Source organism: Larus michahellis, chromosome 4 (genome assembly GCF_964199755.1).
Source record: "Larus michahellis chromosome 4, bLarMic1.1, whole genome shotgun sequence".
Lineage (NCBI taxonomy): Eukaryota > Metazoa > Chordata > Aves > Charadriiformes > Laridae > Larus > Larus michahellis.
This window is the reverse complement of record NC_133899.1, coordinates 18,139,898-18,166,896: the sequence shown is the minus strand read 5'-3', so window position 1 is coordinate 18,166,896 and position 26,999 is coordinate 18,139,898.

The window sequence follows — 26,999 nt, the reverse complement described above, 5'->3', positions numbered from 1 at the left end:
TTAACCAAGCAGCCTATAGACACGGTCACTGAAAGTTAATCGAAGTGAATAGTAATTTGGTAGGGCTTTGCGTGACAGTCATACAAGCTCCCTGCTTCTGTTCACACCTTTTGGTTGTAACTGATCTCTGAGACGCATTGAACTGTCCCTTTTGAGTGCAGTGTATAATTACTTTTTTATTATAATCATTGAATTTAAACATTTTTGATAGTGTGTAACTGTTGTCACCTGCTTGTTTCTAAAATTAACAACAGCATCTTTAACACTGCATAGAGACTTTCATTTCAAAGCACTGGAAGTACAGTCTTGGGTAATAACTTTTCTTTGATTATTTACCTTTCAGATTACTTGAGTCTACATCGTAAGATAAGGCTGAAGCTAAGAAATTATTTTAAAGGAAACAATACTTGCGGGCATTTTAGGTCGATGGTTCTGCAACAAATTCTGTACCACCTGACAAATATCACATGCTTCCAGCAAACACGTTCTTAATAGCGATAAGCTGCAACTCGCCGCTTTTTCAAGTGGTTCTGGCATAGGAAACAACCAGCAGACGTGAAACACACGGGGCAAACTAGATAGAGGGGCTGATTAAGGGGATACCCAACTTAATAATGTGGACAGCAAATAAGCACATTCCCTTCCACGTGTATAACTACACTCCAGATTATTAAAATCAGGGCAATTTTTAAAAAACTGTTGTTTTTTAACTCTACTTCACACAACTAATTCAATGTTACCTTTGTTTCACTTTCACATTCTTAGGGCATTATTTGTAGAAAATGCACTGCAGGTACTTTTTAAGTTTCATTTTATTAAAAATATAGGCAGCAGCTTCCGTCTGAGTATAGCATAGCTCAGTCCCATGTCATGGGGATAAAAAATTTGGAGCTTTAAGCTTCTTTCCAGATTCGAAATATTACCTGCTCTAGGTGAACCTGCTCTGGCAGGGGCTTGGACTAGATGATCTCCAAAGGTCCCTTCCAACCCCTGCCATTCTGTGATTCTGTGAATCAACTAGCAACCTTGTTGACATCTTCCTGGAAAAGGTTCATTCTAGATAATAAAGCTTTTGATCAAGTTCTATTTGCTACTATCTGTAATGTCATGAACTTCATACAGTAAAGATGAAACCAGGGTTGGATTTTATTTGCATTTCCTGCACCTGGCTTGCATGCCCGCTTGCAAGGCTTCAGCAGCAACACCACTGAGCTGGAGAACAACACCCTTGTAAAACTAATTTGTTTCATCACCGTATTCTCACATAAGAACAACAAAACCCGAAAGGATGGAGCATTTTGAGACAACTTCCTAAGCAATTACGCGGGAAAGCCCTGCTTTCCACCAAGCCCTTCAGCAGAACACCCCCATGCCTGTGCTGGATTCGGAAGGGAACCGACCACAGCAAGGCCATCAGGAAGGACCAGCATGGAAAGGTTTTTGTTTTGATGCACCTTTCTCTGGAGGTAGTTTTTAATACAACGGAAGGAGGCCACTTAGCCCCTGTTTCCTACTAACCTCATGTTACTCAACTGATGGGGATGCACAGAGCCACTCCACAAAGAGCCCTTGGAGCAGGGTACAAGCAGCAGGAGTCACTGAGGAGCTACCGCATGGATCCTCCAAAGAAAAGGGCAGAGGCCATTTTCCACCACCATTGCAAAGTGCTCGAAAAGCACATACAGATTTATTGCTGAAGGTCAAAATTTGGCCCTTGGGCAGTACAATATTACAGTTTGGCCCTTGGGCACTTAATAAGGAATTTATAACAACGTCCAGCGAGAGAGACAAACCAGTAATTAGGATAATCTTTAAACAAACACTTATCCAGCAGCTTTAGGAGACAGAGCTGCCTCTGCACACCAAAGCAAGAGCGAGAATTGTTTCTCCTGGTTAGCTCCATCGCACAAACGTTATGAGGAACAACTGCTAAAGAACTGCAGTACAGCGTGTGGCACACCATGGCTGATGGACACCTACCAGCGTTCACAGGGACAGGAGGTGCTCTAGGCTTCTCCATGCATTGCAGCTGGAAGGGCATTTTAAAGAGAACAAAATGAGAAGCTGGAGCATGTTCCTTGTCAAAGGTTCAACCTGAAGTTTGAATATATGGACCTTGCTAAAAGGCTTGGTGTGAAAAGAGTAAAATTGTTTCCTTATTTGCCTTGAAAGGAAAATAGGAGAAAAAAAATACACTAAAAGTTTGGAGGCATGCAAACTCAGAAACACAAACTAAAGGCTGTCTCAACCTGCAGCTGTTGCAGAAAATACGCTCAAAGCCTTCCCCACGTAAATATCTTCCTTGCCTGCCTCTTTATTAGCAAATGCTATGAACCCTGACCCAGCTTAGAAAAATTTAATATTTTCCCCCTAAATACTTTAAAAAACGTATTCTAGGGGCCTGGTGGAGTCAGGATGTCTGGCGAGAGGTAATTTGACATCTGAATTATTTCAAGGCCAATATGGAAAGCTATTCAAAGGCTTATTTGGAGGTACGTCAGTCAAGAGACCACTTCTACCACAGAGATGGTGCTGGAAACGTAGATAGCTTTCAGAAAGCTATGAGATGGAGCAAGGGAGCTATGGTGAATGTCACATCTCAATCTAAGATGTCTATGATTAAGAAAATTATCTTGGTAATAGGCCTATTTCCACACCTGTAAAAGCATTTAAAATTTATTAAAAATGATAAGCGTAAACAATGAACATGGTGTAAAAGCTTCCCTCTGCTAATTTGGTTGCACTGATTAAGATTTTATGTGATGCTTCTAAATCGGAATGTCAGCCCCACGCTCCATGGCGAGGCCTCGCGGCTCGGGGGCCGCAGAGCTGTGGTTAAACCAGTGGCCTTTCCAGACTCTGCTGCATTGAGGGGCAGGCAGTAGTAACCATCCTTTCTTTCATTTTAGGTAACATGCGGATGATTTAATTATTCTTTATTGTCCACGCAATGTGGCTTAAAATAAAATGGCCAAGCTTCTGCTTTGCTTTCTCTTAAGGTATTTCCCTGCATTAAAAAAAAAATAATCATCCAATTATCCTCTATTAAACTTTGAAAAAGCACCACGGTTGTAATTATGCAAATCTGAAGCCATTTTGCTAAGAAATGCCCAAGTTGTGTCTGAAATGTAATCAGCAGTGGAAAAGGAAAAATAAATTAATTCATGTTCATTTCTGCAAATCATTAGTAGTAGCACGTGGCCAACAGCTCCCTAGCAGTGAGAGGGGAGGTGCGCGGGTCCTGGGGCTGCCTGCCTAAGATTTCTTTTTGCAAGTAACACAGAGCAGTAACTCAGCCCTTCAGTCCATGGCTCAATGGCTGTTACAGGAATCCATCGGGGGCACAGCTACCGCTCACCAGCAGCGGCCGAGTCGGGGTCCGTCATTCCACCACCAGCGCTGGGGGAAGCGTGGCAGGCCCTAACCGTATGGGGATCAGCTCTGGCATGAGACAGTTGGAAGCAGTTTGTTGTCATGGCTCATCGCCGTACGTTATAGACAATTAAAGCTGGTTTTGCACCGTGCAGAGGCAGGTAGGACACCGGGAGCAGCACGCGGAGCAGCACCGCTGACCCAGGGCGGGCTACCAGCTTTGGGATGCAGAGAGAGTAGCCGAAAGCACCCAGGCATTTCCTCTTTAAATACCCAAGCATCACGTACATATTTAAAATTACACTTCTCATCTATTGATATGGCTGCATTTGTGGCATTTATCACCTAATATTAATGAGGACGTTAGCCATAATTTAGGGGAAGGCCCGGCCAGGCAGTCCCTCCCACAGGCAAGGGGCATCGCCTGGGTCAGGCCTCCAGGTCTTGAAACTCAGCTCTGCGGCTGCAGTTCTTAACTTCACAGAAAGTTCTTTTTTTTTTTTTTTTCTGGATTTACACACACAGACCTGCTACTTACTGATTAGTTCCTTAAAAAAATAAAAAACTTCCTTCTCCCATTGGCATTTTCTTAGTACGAGCAGCTTTTCTTCCCTTCTGCAGCATTTTCTATTTTATGGCTCCCAGGCACAGATTCCAATATAGAGAAACTTCAAGTAATGTCAGAAATAGGACCCTGCCCCTATACAAAGGTGTGCCTCGAGGCTATGAGCCATCCGCGTGCTGGCCTGGCTCTTCCCCCGCACCCCTGGCCAGGAACCCCCCCGGGAGAGAACCGACCCACGACCCACGGCAAGGCTGCCGGCCCCCTCCCAGGGAAAGCGAGACCGGCATGGACACGAAATCGGCACTGTCAGTGGTGGAAACAGATGGGCTCCCTGCTGCGGTACCACTTATCAGGAGGGTGAGAGAGCTCCCGCAGGTTGTGCCCTCTGCTCTCCAGTGCAGCCATCTCTCAGAAGCTGCTTTTCTCTCCCGTCACTCGCCACCATTTACATCTCAGCAGAGCAAGAGCAGGCGGTCCCAGGCCCTTCCCTGGAGGCCAGCTTGGCTCTAACCTCCCATCAGTGGCTTTAGCTCAGCCCCACTGTTACGCTTTGCAAAGATTTTATCCACCAGCAAATCTCTTGCTAAAGGCTTGCTAATGCGGTGCTGATGGGAGAGATAGCTAATGCCTTGTTGCCAAGTGATTTCTACTTTAATTGCATTTTAAGTCGCTTTTAATTGGACCTCTAAAAGTCTCGCATACTGTAAGCAGAATAAAGTTATACTGTGTGTCTTATTAGTTCTCTCGCAAAGTACGTTCTGTAGAGGATTTTGTATGGCGTTCTGGCCTTTCCTTTCGTTACTTTGAAGGAAAAGATTAGCCAATGATTTGGATATTACTGTCTAAATGGTGTGTCTGTAATTACAAATCTTTTCCTCCCATTAGAATTTTTAGAAATTCCACGTATGAAATACAGTGGACGACACCGACCTAATCCTCACTAACAGTTTATGACCTTTAGCTGCGGGCATATATTTTCCTGGGTTTTCAGGAATGAACCCCAATGCTGTGCTTCATAGCAAGTGGTTTCATCTCTCTGCACACTCTCCTACGTTTAAACTTTCTGCTCTGTCTCGTTGGTATTCACAAAGCCCACATATATTAAGGCCATGCTTCCATTGACTTTGCTTTTAATATTAAACAGGCAGTACATGATACCCTCAGTATTGACTCTACTAAGTCCATTAATGACCCTTTTGTGGCTTCACTTTAATTTACGCTTTGAAGGAAAACTGCTGTATTATGAGTCAGGGGTGAGAGAGAATATTGCTTATATTAAAGATCTGTATAAAAAGAATATCATCTCTGACCTACTAAGGCAAAGTTGAACACTCAAAATAATTCCTACAGTAAGGCACATGAAAAATATTATTATGGAATGCCTAGGCTTTCATCGGACAAGGAAGATTTAAGGATTTTATTGTTTATGTACATAAGAGGAAAAGGCTTTTAGTTTTTTGTTGCAGCCAAGCTACAATAGAGCCAGAGTTGTCCAAGTCTGAATACATATATCTATCTCAAAATCCTTGTAATTACGCAGATCCCAAGTGCTGCACAGAGCGTATTAAAAAAATCAACTGTTGAGAGACATCTCCAGTACTTAAACCTCACAGGTCACATTAAAGACGAGATTCAAAACTTCCCAAGTCTTGCTGGTTTAAGTGAAACCCTTAATAATTCAGTATAGCTCTGTATGTGTGTATCAGAGCCTGTGGGGGAGCTAAGCACGTTGTAATGAGATAGGAGCAGATCTGTCTTACAGCGAAGGATGCCATGGGCTAATGGCTTTGGCTACAGCATAAAGCGTGAGACTTAAATTGACTAAAGTGATATGCAAGGGTGAGATTTGCTTGAATGCAGTCATCTGAGGCATATTCCTTCAGATTGCCCTAGGGAAGAAACAATTCAGAAAGGACATTCTGGAGTCTGTCAAGGAGCCTGCGAGCTCCCTGGCCCGCTCGGAAAGGGTGACTTCTGGGGACCGACAGGAACGTCCTGCCTGCGCGGCTTGGGGCTCACGAGTCTTTGCTATCACCAGCTCACACACAAGCATCCAGAATAAGAGGTTTGAAGGCTCCTACTACACGCCAAAAAGGTGCTTGAGACACTGAGCAGCTGCAATAAAAAAGGTGAAAGACTCGCAGGTCAATGATGCATCGAGAAATGCTGAAAGAACTTAAAGGCAGGGGACAGATTAGGAATACGGTTTAAATCGATAAACTTTTAAATGCGCAGGCACAGAAGATGCCCTGCAAAAAGCTGATGAGCTGTATAGCTGCTACATAAACATTTCTAAAGCAGGTTTTGCAATAATAAAGGCTTGTTACTTGGGAAATCGCAGTGAATGATAAGAACATGGCAGAAGGCTAAGGAACTTAGCCTATTAGGAAGGCCTATTAGTTCCTATAAGGAAGTATTTAGAAAACTTAATTTAAAAAAAATTCCTCAAATGGCAGTTGGGAAGAAATGAAATACTAACAGCCGCTGATCCAGTGAAACTGAATTGCACTGGATGATAGCTAGAAAAAGTGCAGATATCGCTCTTCTCCTGTGAGTCTGAACAATTTTCTGTACCATCTCCGCCAGCCTAACTTCAGTTATTGACTACATCTTTGAATTGGAAAAAGACAAGAAAACTCATCTGAAAAGGAATCTATGGGAAGGACAGTATTTCTCTATAAAGATCAAAGGCAGAGAAATACACGTATATATGTGTGTGCGTGTATAAATTGCATCTGGTGCCCTGTTTCTTTTCATCTGGCCAACACTCGGTAATGCAATTATATTTAGATAAAAATGTGAAACATGCCTTAGCATTTTCCAACAGGGAGTCCGTGCTGTAAATTCTCAAGCAGCAATGTTCTCCCCCCCAGCCCCTCACCCTCAATCTCAAACCAACCGCTAATGACTGCTAATTGAGTCCTACCTCCGTCAGGAAACCAAAGGCTTTTTTCAAGGTGAGCGAGGCCTGGAGTCTCTCAGTCAAACAAGGAGAACCAAGAAGTCTGTTACTGTTATACTGACTCTTTTTCAGCCAGCAGCTTCCAAAGCCAAAATAAAGCCTGGCGAGATGCAGCTGGGCAAATGTTCACATAATATGCTAATTTTTTTTTTTTTTTTTTTTTCACATTTGTGAATGCCTTGTAAAAAATCTTCAGTTAAAAACCAGATGTGTAAGAAATGTCTCAGCAGCCTGGAAGGAACAAGGCTACTTGTCGTTAAGGGGGCAACACGAGTTTTTTTTCGGTCTTCTCTGTAATTGCACTACTAATTTGGAATGGTTTAGAGGAGAAACAGACTGGGATCAACCTGAATAGCAAACAACTTGCCTTCCTAAGCCTGAGCTCAGAGGTCACTGCTTCTGACAGTGAAGAGTGCCAAGGAATTGCAGAGGACCAGTGCTTTGCCCTATAAATACTTTAACAGAGGGTAACACTTCACAAAGGAAACTGTTAAGTGAATCCCTGCCTGCGTATCTGCATTCTATAGTCGTGTCCCTGTGTGAGAACCCGAACACTGAGAAAGAACAACACTGCTGAACAGAGCTCATGCCTAAACCAAACACAGGGCTTTGCGTCTCCCAGATAGACGCCATTCCTGTTCTCACACCAGCTGGTTCTGCTCATCTCTCCTGTGCACAGGCAGACAGAGCAACTTTGCAGCAACGTGCCTTCCAAAGGGCTCTACCGGTCTCATTTCCCTGCAGGATACGGACATCACACCTCAGCAGATTCCCACGGACAGGTAACGTAGCACAGCCTGGGATCCTGTTACTTTCACTGGACTCTTAAGTGGGCGATACTGTACCCCCAGGAGCATCCCTGCAGAGCAGCCACGCTACCCGGTGCCAGCAGGAGTCACAGCCGCTGCAGGACCCTTAGTTTATCAGGACGCACCATGTTGGTGTGTTGGTACTGATGAGGGGCATGCCTTTGAGGTGAATCTCCTGATCACCACCGCTTCCCGTGCTTTGGTTTACACAGCAGAGCAGAAAGCCACTGCATGAACTGGGATCCTCTCAGGTGAAACTAAACCTAATGTTCTCCAGCCGTGGGCAAGCACTCAGCGTGTGGGAGCAGGCCAGGGCTGATGTGAAATAGAGCTCCCTGAAACACCCATTGTGTGGACTTCGGGTCTCTGGCACCACATGTCTTGCTTTACAGAGCTGCTCCGATGGGGTTGCATGACCTCCTCATGTAGGCTTGACCTTGTGGACCCAGAGACACCAGGAGACCGCATCTGCCCAGTGGGAGAGGTGCAGGGACACATCTCTGCGGGGGATTGGGATGAGGTCCTGCCATCACGGACAGATAACATCAAGTGATGCTTGAAGCTAAGTGGTCCAACTTCCCCCTCTGTGTAACCAGAAATCACAAATAAAACCCAGTATTTGGGCTATTTTTTGATAAATGCCACTGTTTAAAAGCAGGGGACGAAGTTTTGCAGCTCTTCCATAATAAATAAACAATTGCAGTAGGAATTTTTGCTGAATGAAAGGCTGCAGACTCTAGCCCATTAATTTTACAAATGTCTTGTCTTCAACTGCTACAGTAATTAGCTTAACTCCTTCACACTTTAAGATGCTTTAAAGTGTGCTGCAGGAATGTCTTAGATTTTAGGGCAAAGCTAATTTAAACTTCACTAGCAGTATGATCTCTTGGGATACTGCAGGCAATATTGATTTTTATCTGCAAACTCTCTTCTCTTAACTGTTGCCAAGGTTTTAGATTTTTATCATAATGTATTCACAAATATTTATGGAAACTATAACTCAAATATGCACTGGTTAAAATTAAACATATTTTACACATGGTAACATCAGAGCCAGTTTATATAAATAAGAGTTCTTAGCTGGTTCAGCAGGCTTATTTGTCACATTTAGGAAAAATCACCTTTAAATCCTGACAAAGCTGTCTGATAAAGGAAAGATAAATCTGTGGTTATGGCTTACTTGCCAACGCACCTTTTTTGCGTGCGGCAGCTATTGCAGAAGTCACCATGATGCTCCGAGCAGGGCATTTGCCTGGCCGGGGTGTGAAGTGAGTGCTAAGGTGGATGGGCCGTTCCGTAGGAGAGCCAGCGGTTCCTCTGCAGTACAGAGCACAGCAGGGCAGTGCGGAGCGGGGCTGAAACCTCACTGGCTCAGGGAACCCCGTACCTCTGGATCCCATACGTTTCCGGGGAACGAAAATTTTCCCATGATTGATCTGACGCTGGGAATACTCTGGACACCAAAATGATGCAGGTAAAATAATACTCATTGAAACTTTTCAGAAAAAAATAAGGAAATGCAATATGAGAACTCATCAACTTCTGGATGTTACAGATATGGAACTTGTTCAGTGTAATAAAAGAATCATGGGAAAAGCAGAGGCAGAGGAAACAAAGCAAAGAAGGTACTCAACATTTCCATGGCATATAAACCTAAATTCAATATTTTAAGTGTGAATATTTACTGTTAGCCCTGCAACCTCAAAAATGCCTACAGCATATGCATGTCATTCATGATTTTCTACAGTTCTAATTCAGCATGCTGCTCAAATTGTTGGGAGAAAATTTGTGGGGACAAAGGACAACACTGAACAATGGCAAAATTAACCTTGCAGTAAGCAAGGCTGGAATCCATCTTGGCTTCAGATAAACACAGACAAATGGATTTATATATTCTTTGCACTGGAGTTTGTGTTTGACCCAAACGACACTAGTTAAGGGTTTACCCCTGCACAGACAGTAGCAATGCAGAAAATCTTTAATCTCATGCTGCTTCTATTTTAACTTGGCCTAATTAATGTTAACTGGTAAACCTTCTCATTAACCCCATAGCTCCTACGTCATTGACTGGCTTTCTGCCCACTTTACATTTCTTGACAGGGTAAATTAGCCCATACAGAGGTCTGTGCTGTTACAGCTTGGATTTAGGATAATACCATCAGTGAATGGTTGAGGTGGGAAGGGACCTCTGGAGACCATCTGATCCAACCCCATTCTCAAGCAGGGCCACCTGGAGCCAGTGGCCCAGGACCATGCCCAGATGCACATCCTGGACCTTTAAAAGTTATTCAGGCAAAAGGAGGATGAACTCATGTGAGCCTGATAGAAAGGGAATGGTTATCAGGCAGCACAGATATGCAGAATACATGGGTTATAAAAAGAGCACATCTGGTATACACTTATAATGAACCTTTCCTCATCCACACATGACAGTGACTGCAGCGTGTCTACCCTTACACCGGAGTCACCTGTATCTGTGGACCCAATATAGGCCCTCAGTGATCAACAGAGCCCCATAAGGTGCAGAAACAAAGCTTCAGATTCGTAGCTGGGTGCTGAAAACAGTTTTTACTATTTTTTCCTACTGCCTTGGCCTGGATTGTTGCTCAGCAGAGGCCTTGTGCTATCACAAACACTAAGTAGGCGTGTCTATTACCCTTAAAGGCCTCAACTACATTTTTAAACCACTTGTTCTCTGGTTATTTTCTTGACTGGATTTTTTTAAGTTCCTTTGGCTCCAACAGAAATGAACAACTGTATGAGCTAAGTCATTAGCTTAGATTTTTTTTCCCCCCGTATACAGTGTATGACTAAACTCTCAGTCCTGCCTTGCTCTGTTATGCAGGTCAAATGAAAAACAGGGAAGGAAAAAGACCCCTATCAGTATTGGAAACACTTATTCCTTTCATATGCTGCTTTCAGTTACACACTGTGTTGCATGACCCTCTATTTTCTAAGCCCTCTTGGATTTTTTCTCTTTTTGCACTCACTATGTGATGTGACCGCTGTTGGAATTATGCTGCAGCCCACCAGGATTGAGAGCTAGGTACTTCTCATAATGCGAGGTCAAACTAAATGAAAGTCGGAGCCCCACCAGTTCTCACAGCTGAATTCCAACACTGGATATGACATGGCCAAGGGGAAAATATTGGATTTATTTTTATGAGTTAGTCATAACCCTAATGCCCTTAAGAGGTACTGTGAGAAGTGAATCCATTCATAAGGCCAACAAGGTCACTTTTAACTTGTAAAAATAAATCCAATATTTTTCACTATGTCTTATTAGGTTTGTACAATGCAGCAACCACAGTGGTTTGTTTTAAAAACGTCACTTCCCACAACTGCTTATATTGCTTTTTAGCATGATTCTCCTCTCCCCTGTTCCTCTGCTTCTCAGCTCCCGAGGTCTGTATTGTCTCTTCCAACTGTCTTTGTTTGTGCTTTGAGACGCACCGATGAAAACACATCCCATTACAGAAAGTAGCCTTGAGTTTTATATTCACCCCTTCCCTCAACACAACTTCGTCATCACGACTCTTTCTTTTCCGCCTTACATGTTTAACGCATCCTTGGCATTTCTCTTGATTGTTTCCACACAGCCTCAGCCTTTGCTGACCCATCTCAGTGTCTACTGCTAATTGAACTGCAATCAACAGAAATTCTAAGTAGCATATATAATTTGTTGGTTAGCCCGGTGTGATAAATAGTCTAATAATTAGCCTAAATCTGGTAACATCTTGAGCTTTTTCTTCCCCTCTCAAGGCTTCAGTAGCTTTCCACTCAGAGGAGCATTAAGAGCTGGGAAGCGACCTGGAATCATAGAATGGTTTAGGTTGGAAGGGACCTTAAAGATCATCTAGTTCCAACCCCCTGCCGTGGGCAGGGACACCTCCCACCAGATCAGGTTGCTCAAAGCTCCATCCAGCCTGTCCTTGAACACCTCCAGGGATGGGGCAGCCACAACTTCCCTGGGCAACCTGGGCCAGGGTCTCACCACCCTCACAGGCAAGAATTTCTGCCTGAGATCTCATCTAAATCTCCATTACCCCTTGTCCTATCACTACATGCCCTTGATAAAGAGTCCCTCCCCATCTTTCCTGTAGGCCCTTTAGGTACTGGAAGGGGCTCTAAGGTCTCCCCGGAGCCTTCTCTTCTCCAGGCTGAACAGCCCCAACTCTCTCAGCCTGTCCTTATAGCAGAGGGGCTCCAACCCTCTGATCATCTTTGTGGCCCTCCGCTGGACCCACTCCAACAGGTCCATGTCCTTCTTGTGAATACTTGTCCCAGCTCATGAAATCTGCCATTTCAGGCCATGGGAAGTCCTGCAGCCCTCAGAACTGTTTAAATTCGAACAGTATTCCACCCCCAGACAGCAAGAGACCATTACACATTTCCTTTTTCTCTCCTGTAGCCCATGCCATGATTTATAAATAAGGAGGAAAAGGCAGCATGCATAGAAAGGCACTGGCCCTGTGGCAGGCTGGAACAAGTCCACCGCAGTCTTATAGCCAAAGAAAGGAGGTTTCAAGTGACTTGTCAACACAGAGGGGAGTGGGAAGCTTTGGGATGGCATAGTCACACCTTCTTGTTTGCATGAGAAGGCAGGGCAGCATTCTGTGCCCCATGGAGTTTGAACAGCTGAGCCTCAGAAAGGTCAGGAGAGATTACAGGGGTAAGACAGGAAGCGTTTCAGAGGTGGTGAAAGGCAGAATGAGATACTCATCCCTTCGGAACACAGGTGGAAGGGTACTGTTTCAGGGATGACACTAATACTTGCCGACAAGAAACTAAGGGAAAGCAGTGGATCAAAGAAGGTGGATGGAGCAGAACAGTTTGCTCCCAATATCATTCAAATTTGTTGGGCAGCTTCTGCCTCTGGGCACAAGCTTTAGGGCCATTAACAAAAATCTCATAAGAAAATAACATCTCTCTCATGAATTATGAGCTCTCCTCATATCTGGTTGTAATACATTAAATTAGAGTCACTTACCCAGCAAAGTATACTAAATCAATTAAAAAGGAGATTTTTATGTCAATCGCATTCTATCGCTTCCTTCTAAACCACTTAAAATGAAAAGGTGGTTTATGCCAAGGAGTCTGTCTAGAAAATATTTGCTTTTTCCGCACAGAAGTGTTCAAAAGTTTCTGAAAGCAATGAAAGAAACTTGGATTTTCTCTCCCGTTTAAGACTAAGCAAAACACAAACCAAGCTGTGAACAGTCACAGGAATTAAAAGACCCGTCTCTCCTTGTTTTTCCCACATACCCATCTGTACATTCCCATTCACTTAAACATGACGATCCTGCGTTTTTACTGGTAAAGACAGAGAAGAATTTGGCTTTGGCTGATCCATAAGTCAGGTCTCTATGCAGCTATAATTTGTTCACCCTTTATCCAAATTCTGAACTGTATTCCTTCCCAGTAACGATTTTCACTCACTTTGTACCAATGTAAAAGATAGCATAAGGGGCAAAGGAAAAGCAGATCTTCAGCTGCGCGCCTCGGTGAGGAAAGGCTCTGCACAAGCAAAGCAGCTCTAATGGTTCACACACCGTTCTCCTAAAAATGGCAAGGCCACGTCTTTATAATTTCAAAGCTCCAGCTCCCTGTTTGGGTAGCAGCTCCAGATCATAGAGTGCAATTTGAAATCTTGGCACTTGGCTTTCAATAATTCCCTGTTAGATTACTGTCTGTGGAAGAGTATATAACACAACTGCTACAAATGCTGGGAGCAAAATCTTCAATAACAACTTAGCGCATATGATAACTTTCCCAATTTCCTGCATCTACACCACCTATCTCTTTACTCTGGTCTGTAGCAGCTTGTTTCTTTATTGAACATCTGCCTTGGGACCCCCTGTCATAAAAAGTAATAAACACATCAATCTGAAAGAAAGAGTATTGCATGGCCCAAAACTACTTAACCAATCAAATTGGCAGCTGGTAGCATGAAACTAAAGGGATAAAACTCAGAGGTGCTTTTTATACAGAGCATTTCTAATGATATTACACACCTGCTGCCATTTTGCACACCTAGCTGCCTGCGTGCTTCTAATAAGTTAATTATAGTTTCTAGCACCAATTATAGATTTCAACCTTTGTGGAAATACCAAGCAATGGGATTAATTTGTAAATCTGCTATCTCACTGATATTTGACAGCTATTGCTTTGATTCTCCTTCTTACAAAATACAGATGGATCGTCTTGGGAAAAAAGCATTCTTTAACTAAATAATAATAAAAAAGCACAATAAAAATGCCTTGTAGCTTATTATCTACAGACCCCACAACTTGTAACTGTGACTGTAATTATAGTTGTTCTAGTTTCCCCTGCAGGTTTTGCGAAACAAACAAATGAAAAATATACCCAATAGGAAAAAACAAAAGCAATTTATGCTCTCCAGTTATCATAATATAAATATCCATAGATTACTTGCATAGAGAGTAGATCAGATCTAATCTTTCACTGGAGTTTCTTGTAAATTAGAAATTACATTTACTCCAGGTGTATGTTGTTTGCCCAGTTCATATCCAGCCGTAAATTAGAGCAGCTTTGCCTTTTGGGAGAAAAACCTCACTTTTGAAATGTGTCTTATTGACTGCGTATAAATTACCAGCAGCTGATCCATGAAGTAGATTTGAAGGTAGAACTGCCTATAGGCAACTTTCTTTATTGATTGTAGATTGATATTCAGTTGATTTTAAAGAAAAGCAAAACAAAATAAAGCCGCAATGTAATTGCCAGCTCTTTGTAGGAATAACGGAAACATTATCTCACATAATACTGTGATTTGACAAGCTATTTGTTCTTCATCCTAGGACTCCGATTAGTATGTCTGGGCCAATGTTCTTTTCGTTGTTGCCCTTCTGCGAGTTTAGGATGGGGAAAAAGGGAGGGAGCCCGTGGCCAGCCGGCAACCGAACTTCCTAAGATCCACACAGCCACAGAGATCGCTTGCCTTGCTTCTGGATAACGCTTCGGTCTGCGTTAATGGGCAGCCTGCCAGATGTGTCCCTTAGCAAGAAAAAGATCCCCGCTTTGGGTTAAAAATGTTGAACAATTGTTTTGAATATGGGGTTTGCTTTTAAAGCTTTATCACAGTAAAAACCACAGGTAGTTCCCTGAGCCATACGACCCATGAATTCTTACTTGCTATGGAGCTCTGTCTCATAATTTAACACCCGCGTAGGTTGGCTGATTTCTAGTAAGACTGAGTTCTCAAAACAGCCTTTTCCTTACTGCTATTAATAATGCTTCTTTTCTAGTTTTGTGAAACCTGCAGAAACTTACCCTCACCTTCAATTAAATTTGGTTTAAATAGGCCCTTGGCTGATAAGGTACAGAACTAACAGATACGTATGTATGAGCACAGAGCACAACTGCAAACATCATACTCCTTCAGGAAGCCAGGTTAAATGGTTTACTCTTCTGAAATAACCTCTGCTCAGAAAGTTAGAAAATTGAGGTGCAAAGCACCAGCCCCGATCCGGCAAAGCACTTACACATTTTCTCAACTGGGAAACTCAGGCAACTTAAATCTAAACACAGGCCCAAGTGCTTTGCTGGTTTGGGGCTGAAAAGCTCAATATCTACCCCAGTTCTCCTCAGAGTCTCACACTGACTATTACAAGCAAACACGAGTTAAGAATGCGTGTGGATAATTCTTGGAAGCTTGAAAAATGTTAGCTTTTATATAGCCAGAGTACTTTAAATAACATCACCCTTGATTTATAAGTGTAAAACAGAGAGAGTTGTGGTTTTCCCAGGGTTACCAGAAAGAAGTTGTTTTGTGAGCAGCAGAACTAATGAAGCCTAATTTCCCATGGATTCAAATTCTTTGTCACCAAAATCCTGCCCCTATCCCCTCACCACAATAGCCCTGCTCTCTCCATGTTGTTTAGTGTTTCCGCTACCCAGGACACAGACCCGGCTGTGATTGACTGACCAGCTGGCTGCTGCAAAGGGACAGTGATGGTCATGTTCTGCTGGTTCCTCCTCGAAAGAGACACTGCTATATGTCTCTCTTCTTTTGCCATGTTAAAAAACTTCGCAAAAATTTCTGAATTTTCATTTTTTGAGACTTGAATTTCCAATTCATTTTGGATTAGAGATGGCCATAAATTCAAAAGTGTTTAGGACAACTCAGAGAGGAACACATGATGAAAACGCATTCTTAGAGGCTTCTCCCCATTTAGGAGAAAAAGTTAAAAAGCAGCAGAGCAACCAACAGAGCCAGTCTTCTCAAGCCAACTTGGCCCACAGGGGTACCAAAGCCTTGTTCCTACAGATGGAACAGTCATGCTGGAAAGTTTCAGTCATGCTGGAAAATTTCCATGCCTGAATTTGATTTTTCTATTATTCACAGAAAGCGTTAGCTTATTTACTCTAGCACTACTTTCTGCAAAACACCATAGTAAACTCAGAACTGTGGCGGAACACTCCCACCTACCTTTCTGCCTTCAAGCATGTCTACCAGCTTCTTCCAGCCTCTTTGAGTTCTTTCCCATCATGTTTCTAGCTCGCTCCATTGCCACAGACTCAAGGCTTCCTCCTGGGCAGCTGCGAAAGTAAATGGAGCTTGTGCATATTTGCTTCCATTTCCTGTCATCTCAGACTTACTATAGCTGTGGATAACCATGTCCTTCGTGTTTCAGGCCCAGAGCGGGGTGGCATGTTGTACATCAATGAACTGCAATTTTCCCCTGTCAAAGGAAACCTTTCCCATGTATTTGAGGACATTATTTTGATTCCTATATAAGCCCATACTTATATGATAGCCACCTTCATGGCTTACACAAGGCAAAGGACACAAGGAGTGCACTAAAGCAAAAAACTACTATTTCCACTAAAACACTTGAAATACTTCTACTGCAGCATTAAATGATATCTGTGGGCTCTCTATAGAAGGAACTACTAGAGTATGCTCACCAGTGCATCACATTTGTAGAATGCATAATACGATGAACTACTCCTTCCCAGTTGGCACATCTCAGTTTCCCTGTAATAGAAATACTCAAATTACAGTATTTTAGAGGAGAAACCACTATAACAGCAAAAGATTACACACTGACCATTGGTGCACAGTTCGTGAGATGGGCCTATGTCTTCTCACACTGCTGATCAGTTCACTTCTATCCCAGATTTTCAATTTTCACCTTTAAAAAAAGTCCTTCCTGCTCCTTAATGCCAATACTTTTTATACAACTTCACAATATGAACACCAGCAAATACACAACCTTGGAAAGATATAGTAAGTATTTTATATCTAATTCCTAATCAAAATCAGCAGGTAGATAACTGACAATTGCACACAGCTGCTTATATTATTTGGGGCAGTTAATTTTGATGCGTGTGGTTTCCTCATTATGTTTGAGGGGTTTTCTTCTCTCCAATTACACTCTCTCTAACAGTGCTGGCAAGGCCGCTTGCTTGAGGAAGGTGGAACTGCAGTGCAGCACCTCACCGCAGAGTATGTTATTTGGTGATGGGCAGGCAAAATTACTTCACTGGGTGTTTATCTGCCCTCCTAATGGACGTAAGGTCTGCAAACCTTTCCCTGTATGACTTTCCTATGCTTAAGTACACGAGTTCCTTCAGCTATTTGGTTTGTCTGCTTTTTAGCGTTGGGCATGGCACAAAGATTTACGTTGCTCTGTGTAACCATACCAATCATCCATCACTATTAGTTACAATAAAATCTTTCTCCTTGTTTTTAAAAGCCCTTCGAATTAGATTCCATTATGAGTTAACATACCACAGATGGTCAAGTGCTTGTGAACACAGAGAAGGCAAACACTCTTCAAAAACACCATTGTGATCTATCTAGGCTTCTACAGCTGGGAGAAAGTCAAGGGACTTAGATGACTAAAGATGACTTTCCTCACCCAAATTTAGCTACCTGAAAGTTAGCAAAGCAAGTTACCTTAGCTCTTCCTAGAGTCAATGGGAAGAGATAGGCTTCTTCAGAGACAGTTCATCCTAACCTGAAATAAATACCAAAACCAGGTGAAATGATTAACCCTTTGTAGCTGGTTCTTGCTATTCATTGGTTATGGAAACCACCTCAGAATACGGACCTAATTGTCAAAAGATCTTTGCTTAGATAAGGTGAATGTACAGTTTTCCCAGTGGTTCTAAAATTATGACAACCTTGCACGTAAAAAAGAAACACCTGAGGGGAATTCGTAAATTCTGAACACAATTCGTAAATATCTGAACACAATTACGTTATTTTAAAAACACATGTATCATATTCTTCTACTGACTAATAGTTTTGTCTCACAAAGGAAATAGCACGGGCTACTTCTCTTCATCTGCAGAATTTCCTTTAAAATAGTAGTTACACCTAGGTGAGAGAACAGTACTTAATTTCTATTCAGAATAAGAAACACAAAAGTACATTTAAACTGTGCCAAATCCTTCCATTGAGGGGTCCAATTGCACTTACGCTGCATCTTTTTAATCACTGATCCCATCCTATCACCCATCAGCTTGTATTACATTTATTTTTGCTCAAGATGCCACGCAGAAGCTACACGCACGCTCAGTACTACCACCGCTAAATGCTGTTAATGGGGCAGCCTGCAACAACGGAGATTGTAGTTTTGTTACTAATATATATTTTTAATTGGGATCTCTGTATTTGCCACCTAGTGTTTGAGTGTGCAGAGTTCACTTATATTCCATTCAGCCGTACACAGAAATTATAGATACTTGCTTCTTATACGAAAATGAAAACAACATTCTTACAGAAACGCTAGTTTTCAGGACCTGAGACTTTACGTAAAATATTGCATGCCTTCCACTGACAACAGGACACTAATCTGATTTGATGACGGCGTTACTGCAAACCAAATCCAAAGTATCTTTTGATACTTTCCTTGTTCTTGAATTTAGAAAATCTACACAGAATGGCCTTCACCCAGACCTCCCATGTCACAGATCTACCAGAGCCTTAGTCCCTGCCTGGGCCACTCAGGGCAACTGCAAGGCACACCACAGATTAAATACATACTTTCAACTGTAAAAGCAGATCTGTATGTTTTTCCATGGCCTTTCCAGCAGTTTCAGATGTCTGTAGGCAGCCAAGGCCAGCAAGGGGCACTGGCAGCAGTACAGGTCGTGACGGGGTGGGTTGGTTCATGCGGGCCGGCAGCTCGCTGGAGAGGCATGGCACGGTCCTTGCTGACATGCACTTGCAGGAGCAGGAGGCATTCGGTCAACAATGCCTTGGCCACTGCTTAGGTAACAGAAACACAACATCTTTTCTTTTTTTTTTTAAAAGTATCGGTTGGCTCCCTCCCACATTCTCCAGAAGACGGCCACCACTCGCTGTCAGCAGGGCAAGAGCATTAGCACTGCTCAAGAACAGACAGACTGCAACATGCTTGCATACAGTCTCTTTGTAGGACCAGATTCTTCTGGATTTACTCAGTTCTATGCTCACATTCTGAAGAAGACTACTTACCACTCCCATGACAACATGGCTCTTGCGGTGTGGAAAAACGCTCCGTTGACTTTGGCAGTGGCATAGCCACGGTATGTCTCCAGTGTAACTCTGCTAGTTTCATCCGGTTTGTATCATAATAACATTATCCACTTGGACCCTCTATTTATTTATTTTTAAACTAAACGTATTACATGTATTAATGTTTCATCATCTGCTCTCACTGCCCCATTCCAGGAAGCTCCACTGCAGCAAACAGTGGATATTTCAGTGGGACCTTGTTCATCCCGTACGTCAACAACAGCTGTCTGAATGGCTCTTGCTACCTGTCCCCTTGCGAAGGGGTTAAAATCCCAATTTTTCTATTGCGTGGCACTTTAAAGATAAAACCCTTTTATTGCAGCTTGGTTCAAACCCTTGGCTTGCACCAGCATTGCTCAGCACAGCATTTGGTTTTCTCTTCACACCGTATTTTAGCGAATGTTGTGTTTTATAAGATAAAATGATAAATGGCCTGACTTAAATGACCGGAGGGTATCTACTTTCCTGCTACTCTATTTAAAAGGTTTCTCTGAACATTTTACACACCTTATTGTGTGACTGTGGCTGTCTAATAGCAAAGGAAACAATAGCCTCTGATGTCCACAAAGGCAGGGCATACCACACAGGTGCCATGTTTTACAACACCACTATATCTTGTCATTCAGAAGTGCTCCCTGAACAAATTGCCTGTCATATTTAAAGATAAAATCTGACAGTGCCAGAGCTGACAAGTAGTCCTCAACCCTGACATACAACACGGAGCTGAATTTTGCTAGATTCACTGTAGATGGATTTGTCTTTAGAGATTCACAGCAAAGCCAACTGCTGGCAGAGCAGCAAAAATTATTTCAAAACATTGCTAAGTGTCAGACTTTATTAAATGGTTGCTTTAAAAAGAAGGGGAAAAAAGCTTCTGTGTTAGCTTTAGAAAAGAACTGTACAGAAATGTTTTTACATATTTTGCTTCTCCGTAAAATAATGATGTACAGTGTTTCTAAATAATAGAAAATACTGCAGTACATTTCAGGAAATGTATTTTCATTGCTCCTTAACACCAGGATATATTTACACTACAGGAGCTTGTGTTCTTTTATCTTTTACCCCGTGAGGCTCTGAAAGGCATGTACGGTAAATAAGAATTAAGCAGGAATGACACAGCCGTTTCGGTAATTACCTCGCACTGCTCAGGTGGGTACGGGGGAAAGTGGAGGTGAGCAAACACGGCTCCTTCAGCACCCTCGACCCCAGCAACACTGAAGGGAACCGAGGGTTTACGCTGCAGACCTAGTAACCACCAGTGGCTGCAGTGGGGCAGGTCCTCCACAGGTACATCAAAATGCCAACCTGTCACTGCTTTCAGCTCAGCCCCTTTTTCTCCTGTTTTGGGGTTCTGAGGGGGTAAAGAGCCACATACATCTTATGCAGCTCTCTGAAACCATTTTATGCCCACGTTACATCACTGTACTTTTAACTCCTTCCTTGGCCACAGAATGCAAACTTTCACATGTATAATTGGAGAGATTCGTCTCTTCCTGTTCGTTAGCCATTAATAAGGAGCTACAAGTTTGCTCTCAAAGAGGAAAGAAAAAGCCCTAAAACATCACCTACGGTTCATCGTGCCACATTGCGTGAAATCATTTCACAAAGACAGCCCTGATGTCAAGATGTCTTCTCACACCTACTCCCCAGGTAAAGGGAAGGTGCCAGCAACAAGCCCCGAGTGCGGCTGCCTGCCCGCCCCCTCCCTGGTGGTGTGGTGAGCACAAAGGGCACGCCAAGAGTTGTGTTTCCTCAAGGGAAGGGACCCTCAGCCTGCAGCCGTGGCCAGCAGCGAGTGCAAGGCAGACAGACTGCACGGATAAAAGGGAGCCTGTACCGTAGCCTGCGCTGGATGACAGCAGGAAAGCGAGAGCCACAGGGCTGCAGCCGCGTGTCGGAAGGGGCTGTGGAGCCACCACGCAACTTGATCTTCTGACAAACCAGTGCTAATGCAGGAGTCTGGGCCAGGAGCACTATGCAGGTGTCCTGGGTACCCAGAAGGGATAACTGATGTCAGTTAAGCTAGCAGCAACAAGTGGAGAGCCCGCTGTTATATCTTGCATGGAAAACTGGCATGTGCAGAAGGCTGTGGAATCACAAAATTGAGAAATAAGTGGTCAGAGACATGCAAGGTCTCAGCTACTGCCCACATCTCCAATTTATATTTCAGCCACGGAGCTGCCACGGAAATCAGGATTTGTATTCAAGAATAATGGGTGAGGAGAATTCCTGGATGCCTTGGACTTTCTGGGAATCAGTAACCTCGGAGGGGCAAGCAGAGCAACCCTGCTTTTGTTCAGAAAGATGTGAGCTCAGTGGTGGCTCCAATGCTCTCTAGCTGGTGGGATCTCCCTTCCCTACCACCGAAGCTACTGCCAGGGATGGTGCTCTCCCTGTGCTGGTGAGTGAGGCAGGTTTGCTGCTACATCTTGGCTGCCTCCTGAAATTTAACCCCAGGCATGGCTCTTGTTTGTCACCTACCAGATAAAAATACCTGTTGCCATCACCAACTGCATTTAGCACAAGGAGAAAATAATCCAGACCTTACCAAGGTGACCCACACAGGGATGCCCCTCACTGTCTCCAACTGAAGAGTCACTTATGTGAGCTTCATTTCCTCTCACAAAACTTTAGCATGGACCTATCTACTCGTCACTCCACTAAAAAAGCTCCCTGAGTACTCCATCATCCTGCTTCCTACAAAGCATGACTTTGCCTTAGTGTTCGTAAAAGCTGTAATTGTCATTCTCCTGGGCTGCGTCAAATCTTATTTAAGGATGGATCTCCTCTCAATTTCTCTTAGAGGCACTTTACCCGAGAGAGAACCAATCCATTACTGGAAGAAGATGTTCTGACCCCATTAGCTGGGCAGATGTGTGTTTGAACTACAGACCTCTGAGCATCCTCAATCCAAGATGAGCTAGCTCAGGCTACCCTGTCTAGATGCATCCTCCAAGATCCCTCTGCATGCCGCTCTCTACCATACAGACAAGCGCCAAATGCACATTGCAACAGGCGGCTGAGAGATCAGTGTGCCCAAAAGATGGCTGAAATGAGTGAATGCAAGGGTATGCAGATAAATAAAAAATGCTGAGAAATGTTACTTCGGGCATGCATTTTGTTTAAAGATCAGCACTGGAAAGAAATTCTGCATGATTTATAATTTTTAATACTGGCATGTACTAAAAATCAGTGTGTAATACGGAATTTTTTTAGAAAGACTGCTCTGTTCCCAGCTTTCTTCAAGCATGTTTGATTCTGGCCCTCTGAGAATACTGGAACCTGCGTAATACAAGTGCTTGTAACCTTTAAAAGTGGAAATGTCATAACTTAGTCTTAGTTAGTTAATTGTGGAGCCCTGACTCTAATGAAAGTGCTGTTGCCCAATGAGCTTTGCACTACATTGATTTTTCTTCTATCGGCTGGGAGTTCTGGTAAAAGAACAATAGATCTAATAATATCAGCAAAGCAAAGAAAGTAAGGAACAGTGAGCTCTTCAAAATAAGGTCAGGCCACAATCAATTTCCAGATTTGAAATTATGTTTTTAAAATGTATGTTTAATACAAGACCTTGTTCTATGTCTATCAAGTCAAAGCTTGTACGGTTTAAAAGTTCCTGAACGACTGCTTTATCAGGTAGCCCAGAGTTAGGCCCCAGAGGTTAAGCAATAAAAGAGAAACAAAAATAACTTAACAGTTTCGGCAGCTAGTTGAACCCAGCAGCAGCTCCTTAAACAGCTTTTACATTCCTACGGTTTGAAATGCCATAAAGCCACAAGATGCATTGAAAAGCTATGAATCTGCTAAGTAGAATTTTACTTCCTCCTGTTATTAGAGGTCATTAAGTTTATTAGATAGTAAAATCCTTGTAAACAAAAAATATGAAGGCTTATAAGAGAGTGCTCTTTATTTTCACCCTCATAATTAAGATGCAACTAGGAACAGGATAATAGAAGCCTAATTCATGAAGTACCATCAGTTCCAAAATCTAAGTGATAGTTATGCAACAAATTTCACACACACCTGTTGAAATGAAATGTAATTGTGTAAAGAGGATTAGACAAAAACTTGCTCTTATGCTATCTTTAGTAGAAAATACGATAATTCAGTTACAATCTCTAAAATCATACCCTTCACTCACAGAAAAGGCAACTATCCGAGTGATACAAATTTTCCCTACTTCTTTTTACGTATTTACAAACTCAATGGGGTTTTTCGATTTTGAGATGATGGTTCTAAAATTTAAATAAGCTTGGAATAAAAAAAAATCAACACTTCAGAAATTTTTTAGCAAAAAACCCTTCTAGATATGACTTTATTACTGCAAAATAAAGACCCTGACTGACAGATAAATTGCACACCTGCAACTTCAGCAATATAACTTGAGACCTTTTAGTTCAGAAACGAAGTCTTGTCACCGAAGGGAAAGGAGAATATCTTTTAGCTATAGCAGGGTCTATAACCTTTGTGAAACCCTTATTTGCGGGGTGACAACTGTATGTAACAGGGTGCTAGAGACTTTATGATGAAAGGACAACTACAAGTCTCTCTCCTCAAATAGCATATTTAGGTTCTTATGACAGATTTTCTATAGAAAGGATGGAATTAGGGTAAAATTCAAAATTCAACAAGAAATGCATCCTGACCAGTCTCTGCCTCATTTAAGACAAGCTGCTCTTGAGTGCAGAGACTGAAAAGAGTGCCTTAGCTCCCCCCAGAAGATGCCGACCCTTGCGTGAAGAGCAGTGAAGTCTCCTTGTGCTTGTATCCCTCCAGAAAAGGCCCCCTGATGGTTGCATCTTTTTTTGAAAGGTCACTACTGCCATGTATTTTACCATTTTTATGTAAAGTTAACGAACAGGAAAATCTAGGGAATCTTTAACTCAGAGAGAACCTGAAGAAAAGGAAGAGCTCAAGGGACTCTAGATCCCAGGGATGCTCATCTTGGTCTTTCTAGATACATGTAATGTATGTTACAACAAATTGCCAGAATGTTTCAGAATAAAACCAGTTTTGCCAACGTGTCTCCATCCAGTTGCCTGTATGCTGACTTTTGGTTAAATTCATTAAACTTTTTCTAAAGCCAAGGAAAGAATGTTCTAGGCCAAGAAATCAAATTTCTTACCTCTTGAATGCCTTGCTGACTCTAAGCTGGAGTGTCTGTGCATAATGCTCTCTGTCAGCTCCTTTTGGCTTGGAGACTCCATTCCATCCTGGCAGGGAATGACCTGGCCTCTGTTATTCACGCTTTCGTCACCTCTTGGCTGGAATCTAGTAATGCAGAATAACTTGGGCACGCAGCCTTTGGCATTAAGGGAACTCCAGGTAATACAGAACACTGCGGTGCATCTCAGCCACACGGGCACGTGCACATCAAATCGTTCTGCTGTACTTGACAACGGCACTCTTCAGAGTATCAAAGGAAATTCGCAGTAATGGTCCTTGCCTTGCTCTGTGACCTGAATCTGGGCTAGGTTGGACTCTAGGCCATCCACAGCCCTGAGACGGAGGCAACTGATGATAACTATTCCTGTAGCATCAGTGTCCTTTAGACACAGTAGAGCCCTCCACAAAATCTGCTGTAAGTAGGAGATAAAAATGTGAAACGAGGTTCCCTACAAACAACAAACGCCACAAACCTTATCACCTTTTACTCTATGTGCAAGACACACTTCTTTGATATTGCCTTGTTTAACATGACTACATATGTTTTAAATTGCAAACTCTACTGCAAAAAACACAGAACAAACAGAGTATACACACAAACAGGTTGATGCAGTGCTGGTAGGCACTGAGTTCCTAATACTCACATAATATAAGAGTTTGTGTCAAATATGGGAAATGTGGGGTTGCACAGCCAGAAGAATTTCTTCTAAACCTAGCAGTAGAGCATAAATTTTTGCTGAAGGAAACAGTATTACAGGGAGTATAAGCCAGTCATGAGCATTTATGGTATGAGTCTTACCAAAGTAACATAAATTCATCTGCCTTCTTTACTAGAAGATTTGCAATATAATCAGAATTTAATTCCATTAATTTCAAGAATAACAACAAATTCCCCATTATCTCTTTTACCTATTCACCATTATTAAATTGTCAGCATAAGCAGATGAGGATAACTATGCAACCTAACTGGGACTTGCAACACAGTTCAGGTGGAGAGAGATGCCCCACTGAAAAGCAGCTTCAGAGCACCTCTGAGTTTGCTCCTTTGAAGAAGCTCACCTCTCCCTATTCGGCATATAAGGAGCTTACAGAAAGTAATTTCCTCATGTAGGCACCTGAAGTTAAATGGTGTGAAAAATATACTCCTCTTCCTCCATGCACTGCAACACCGAGGTATTGAAGACAAGACCCAACACCTTCTGGAGGACAAACGATAGACAAACAGATTCTTTAAGTGGTTTATTTTACAAATGTCAGTAAATTAACAAATACATAACGCATATTTAAATATCACCATATATCTTGCAGTGTTATATAAATAGTCATTAATAAAAATTACGTGTAGCAGTAGCAAATAAGCAAGGAACAAAAATATCCTAATAAATTGGTTTGAAAAGAAATGTTCTTGAGAGAATGCTATCTGATACATGGCTTTTAAGTTTTCTCACTTTAAAGTCATGTCAGCTTAACAAAGAACACAACTTGCTAATAACATTACGGTTAACACTGAGACAAAAGGGACAGAAAGGGCATTGGTGGGTAGAAGAGAAAGAACAGCAATGAAAGAATTGTGGAATGCTTTGATAATGTTTGGGCAATAAATTATTAGGATGTTCATCAAAATAACTAGAAAAGTAGCGTTCTCAGCAAAGTACTACCAGACTACCAAATAGGTACCAGAGAAAAGTGCTAACAGGTGCACACCCAGCATTCATTCCAGCTTGTTCCAGCAATGCATCTTCACCCTGATAAATGGCACCCAAATACATACCCACAGGGTATCTCCTTAGGAGTTCCTTAGTACAGCAGCTATACCACCTTGTGGGGTGTGCAGTGGACACGCTTAAAATACAGCGAAAAGAGCGTAGACTGCATTATAGACTGCATATCTGCTTATTCTCCATGGAATAATTTAATAATGCCAATAAAATTTACCTTTCCCATTGAGAGCTCAGAGACTTGGAATGTAACTAAAAGATTCACTGCAAAGTTTAATCAAACATTAGGGGGCCTGAAAAATCTCTTATTACATGAGACGTATTATTGTATGTTATGCAATTAAATAGTATGTTAAATATGACACGAGGAGGACAAATTCCAGCTCCACTTTCAGATATATCTTTGGAGAAAAAATGTTCCATGAAAGCATCTTTAATCTGTAAACTGAGCTGATTAACTGAAAGTAATTGAGACATGCCAGCGATGGAGGGTTACGGATGCTCGGTTCCAGTGTTTGCAGTCAGAACACGCTGCGCTTTTGACCTCTGCCTCAGTTTCTCTGTGTAAAGCATCCTGAGATCTTAAGATAAAAAGCCACTTTACAATATTACTACAATTCTGTGTTAAATTTTTCAGGGACGCTTTTAAGCCAAGGACCTTGGAAAATTTCTTCCCATTCTGTATATGTTACACCTTCATGGATACAATGAAATGGGAAAAATGGAGGAAAAGCTTCTGAGAACATACAGGTGATTACATTGCGTTTGTTTCTTCCTTTTTCATGTAGACATTCATCTTCCATGAGAAACCAAGCTTCTCCGGACACGCTGGATAGCAAAAAGCCCTAGTCATACATGCTTAGTTTCAAAGTTATGTTAC